The sequence below is a fragment of the Dasypus novemcinctus genome, unplaced genomic scaffold (assembly GCF_030445035.2).
Source record: "Dasypus novemcinctus isolate mDasNov1 unplaced genomic scaffold, mDasNov1.1.hap2 scaffold_152, whole genome shotgun sequence".
NCBI lineage: Eukaryota > Metazoa > Chordata > Mammalia > Cingulata > Dasypodidae > Dasypus > Dasypus novemcinctus.
The window spans coordinates 15,646-20,860 of NW_026688156.1; positions in this window are offsets into that span (position 1 = coordinate 15,646).

Consider the following 5,215-nt stretch of genomic DNA (forward strand, 5'->3'; position numbering starts at 1 on the left):
TCATCTCAAACCAAGGAGGCAAGAAGGCAGTGGGATGATATAGTCAAAGTACTAAAAGAAATAATTTCCAAAAAAGAATACTCTGTCCACCTAAACTGACATTCAATATGATAGAGAGTTCAAATATTCACAGACAAACAGAAATTAATAGATTATACCAACAAGAATACTGCCCTTCAAGAAATACTAAAGGAAGTTCTATAGGGGGAAAGATAAAAAACAGGAGAGACAGAGTTGGAGGAGAGTGTAAGAACAATAAAAAGACAAAAAAAAAGTAAAAAACCAAACAAAATATAACAAACACAAATCCAAAGAAAATATGGCTAATATAAATAATTCCTTGAAAGTGATAACACAGAATGTCAATGGATTAAACTCACCTGTCAAGGGACTCAGACTGGAAGATTGGATAAGAAAGTATGATCCATCTATATGTTGTCTACATGAAAAACATCTTAGACCTAGGGATTCAAGGAGGTTGAAAATGAATAGCTGGAAAATATCTTACAGGCAAATAATAACCAAAAATGGGCAGGAGTAACTATGTTAATATCAGACAAAATAGACTTTAAATGCAAAATAATTGTGAGAGACAAATATGGACACTACATATTAGTGAAAGGAATAATCATTCAAAAAGGAAAGAACAGGTATAAACATTTATGCTCCTGGGAAGCAGACTTGACTCAGTGATTAGGGCATCTGTCTACCACATGGGAGGTCCACGGTTCAAACCGTGGACCTGCTTGGGGCCTCCTTGACCCATGTGGAGCTGGCCCATGCACAGTGCTGATGCGCACACGGATTGTTGTGCCATGCAGGGGTGTCCCCGTGTAGGGGAGCCCCAAGCGTAAGGAGTGCACCCTGTAAGGAGAGCTGCTCAGTGTGAAAGAAAGTGCAGCCTACTCAGGAATGGCACTGCACACACAGAGAGCTGACACAGCAAGATGATGCAACAAAAAGAAACACAGATTCCAATGCCAATGAAAACAGAAGCAGACAAAGAAGATGCAGCAAAAAGACAGAGAACAGACAACTAGTGTGTGGGGGAGGGGAGAGAAATAAATAAATACATCTTTAACAACAAAAACAAAAACAAAAACAAAAACATTACACTCCTAACAAGGGTGCCTACAAATATGTAAGACAAACACTGGAGAATCTAAGGGAAGGAATTGATGCCTCTACAGTTATAGTGGGGGACTTTAATACACCACTATCACCTTTGGACAGAACATCTCAAAAGAAAATCAATAAAGAAAAAAAGAATTTGAACAATATCTTAGAAGAACTGGACCTAATAGACATATACAGAACATTACATCCAAATAAAGCAGGATAAACATTCTTCTCAAGTGCACATGGATCATTCTCCAGAATAGACAACAGGATAGGTTGCTGGGAAAGTCTCAGTGAATTCAGAAAGTTTGAAATCATACAAAATAATTTCTCTGACTACAGTGGAATGAAGCTGGAAATCTGCAAAGGTCAGAGACCTGGATTTGGCAACAAGATATGAAAGTTAAATAACACACTCTTAGAAAAACAGTGGGTCAAGGAGGAACTTTCAAAAGAAATCAATAACTACCTTGAAACAAATGAAAATGATAATGCACATATCAAAACTTATTGAATGCAGCAAAAGTGGTACTGAGAGAGCAATTTATAGCCATAAATTCACACGTGATAAAAGAAGAGCTAAAATTGAAAAACTAACTTCACAGTTGGAGGATTTAGTAAAAAAAAAACAATGACAAACTAAACGCAAAGGAAAAGGAAAGAAATAACAAAGATCAGAGCAGAACTAAATGAAAAAATAAGAAAGCACTTGAAAAAATAAACAAAACCAAGAGCCAGTTCTTTGACAAGATCTATAAATTTGACAAACCCTTAGCTAGACTAACAAGAAAAAAAAAGATGCAAATACAGAAAATAAGAAATGAGAAAGGGGATATCACCACTGACCCCACAGAAAAAAAAGACTATCATAAGAAGATACTTTGAAAAACTATATTCCAACAAAAATGAAAATTCAGAGAAAATGGACAAATTCCTGGAAACACATAAGCAACCTATATTAATGAAAGAGGAAACTGACAATCTCAATAAATCAACCACAAGTAAAGATATAAAATCAGTCATTAAAAGCCTCCCAACTATTAAGAGTTCTGGGCCAGATGGCTTCAGAGGTGAATTCTACCAAACTTTCCATAAAGAACTAATGCCAATCTTGCTGAAACTCTTCCAAAAAATTGAAACAGAAGAACATTGCTTAACTTATACTATGATGCCAATATTGCCCTAATATCAAAGCTGAACAAAGACGCCACAGGAAAGGAAAATTACAGACCAATCACTCTAATGAACATAGATGTGGAAATCCTCAACAAAATACTTACTAATCATATTCAGCAGCACATTAAACGAATTATACACCATGAGCAGGAGGAATTCATTCCTCGTATGCAAGGATGGTTCAACATAAGAAAATACATTAATGTAAACACCACATAAACAGATTGAAGGAAAAAATCACAAGATCATATCTGCAGATGCAGAAAAAGCATTTGACAAAATACAGCACTATTTCTTAATAAAACTCTGCAAAAGATTGGAGTAGATGGAATCTTTCTGAACATGATAAAAGATATATATGGAAAACCCCCAGTTAACATCATTTACAATTTTAAAATCTGAAAATCTTTCCCTCTAAGATCAAGAACAAGACAACGATGCCCATTATTACCCCTTCTATTTAATATTGTGTTAGAAGTACTTGCCTGAGCATTGAGGCAAGAACCAGACATAAAAGGCATTCAAATTTGAAAAGAAGAAGTCAAAATTCCACTATTTGCAGATGATATGACCCTATACATAGAAAACCCTGAGAAATCTACAACAAAGCTTCTAGAATTTATAAATGAGTTCAGTAATGTCACAGGTTATGAGATCAATGCGCAAAAATCAGTAGCATGTCTGTACAACACTAATGAAAAACCTGAGGAGGAAATCAAGAATAAAATACCATTTGCAATAGTAAATTAAAAAATCAAATACCTAGAAATAAATTTAACTAAAGATGTACAAAATTTATACACAGAAAACTACACAACACTGTTCAAGGAAATCAAAGAAGACTTAAATAAATGGAAGAACACTCCCTGTTCATGGATAAGAAAGATAATATTATTAAGATGTCTATCCTACCAAAACTGATCGACACATTCAATGTAATCCCAATGAAAATCAACACAACATTCTTTAGTGAACTAGAAAAACTCACTAAGAAATTTATTTGGAAAAGAAAGAGGCCCCGAATAACCAAAGACATATTGAAAAAGAAAAAACAAAATTGGAGTAATTACACTACCTGACTTCAAAACATAGTACAGTAGTGAAAACAGCATAGTACTGGCACAAGGAGAGACACACTGACCAATGGAACCAATTTGAAAATTCTGATATAGCTCCTCATAGATACAGTCATATGATATTCACAAGACCACCAAACCCACTGAAAGAGGATTACCAACTCACACCTTATAAAAAAATCAACTCAAGATGGATCAAAGACCTGAATATAAGAGCCAAGACCATAAGACCATAAGGACCTTAGAACGCAATGTAGGGAAACACCTACAGGACCTTGTAATAGGAAATGGCTTCATGTACTTCACACCAGAAGCACGAGTAGAAGAACAAATAGATACATGAGACTTCTTCAAAATTAAAGCCTTTTGCACCTCAAAGGACTTTGTCAAGAAAATGAAAAGAGAGGCTACCCCATGGGTAAAAATATTTGGTAACCATATATCTGATAGGAGACCAATATCCTTCAAATATAAAGAATTCCTATATCTCAAAAATAAAAAGACAACCCACCCATTTTAAAAAGTGGCAAGACTTAAATAGAAACTTCTCGGTTCCACACATTTAACGTCCATTTTCCCTTACACCTTGGTGCCTACAGTGACAGCCAACCTCCGTTTCCCGAGGAGCCACTTCCAAAGATAGATGGAATAGTGTTCAGGGCCTAACTTGCTCAACTGCCCCAATGCCCTGGGAGCCACCCTTTCTCTCGAGGGGATACAGTTCCCTCTATTTGATGCCATTAGTCCTCCCCAGGATGTGGGTCCACCCCCACTCTCACTACTTGGGTTTCTACCCCGTGGTGTCACCCACTCTGGCAGAATGAGCATGTAGACATTCCCCAGGAGCCCGTCCTGCATCAGACCCTCCCCTCTGAGCGTTCTAAACAGGTAACCCTCTTTATTATATTTTGATATGATTTTCTCCACATTTTACTCTCCACCAACACCTGACCCTCTCCTGTGTTGTATGCTACTCCTCCCTCCCCCCACTTTTGGGCATTGTTACCCATCCGCCCCTCCCAGCCACCCTCAAACCCGCAAACCAAGGTAAATGGGGGGTAAGAGAGGAGTTTCGTGAGAGTACACAAGGATGGATATAAAACATGTAATATTACACCATAACATATAGGAGATGACAGACTGATAATGTAAACCATAATGTAAAACATAGGATAACTAAGAATGTAAAAAACTGTGTTTCCTAAAGTATGCACCACAATGTAAGCACAGATGTCACCTTGTTAGAAAGCTATTGTCTCAGACTCTGTACATCACGTTAAGTAAATATGATGTGAATAGGGTGTAAGGGTATTGCTTTGGAAGGTAAAGGTTTTGTGGTGGATGTATGGGAGTGCTGTATATTATATATATGCATTGCTGTGGTCTAGGGCTCCTGTGAAGAGAAGCTCAATAATTAGGGGGAAAATAAAAAAAAAGAAAAAGATAGGATGTAGAATTTTTTCCAAGTCATCACGTATTCTTTATCTAACCTTTAAACCTATCGCTATATGCCATTTCCTAGTAAGGGACCCTGACATTATATTGGGCTTCAAATTTCAGGGAGTTCTGGATCACAGAGTGGTTCAATAATGGCAATGGAGGGATACTGGTATAGGATACCATTGACAGGTGATATATGGCTGAGAGGGAGCTGTACAGAACATATGTCCAGGGTGCATGGTAATGTTTGGATATACTCATAGTGGCAACAATTAAAAACCACAGCAGGGGGGGTCCTGGGTTCCTGGCCAGTGGTGCTCTGTTGTGGTCCCTAGGGGAGCAGCGACAGTCTCCCAGGTGCAGCGGTGGGGACCGGGAGGGAGTGAGGGCTCAACAGTGGGCCC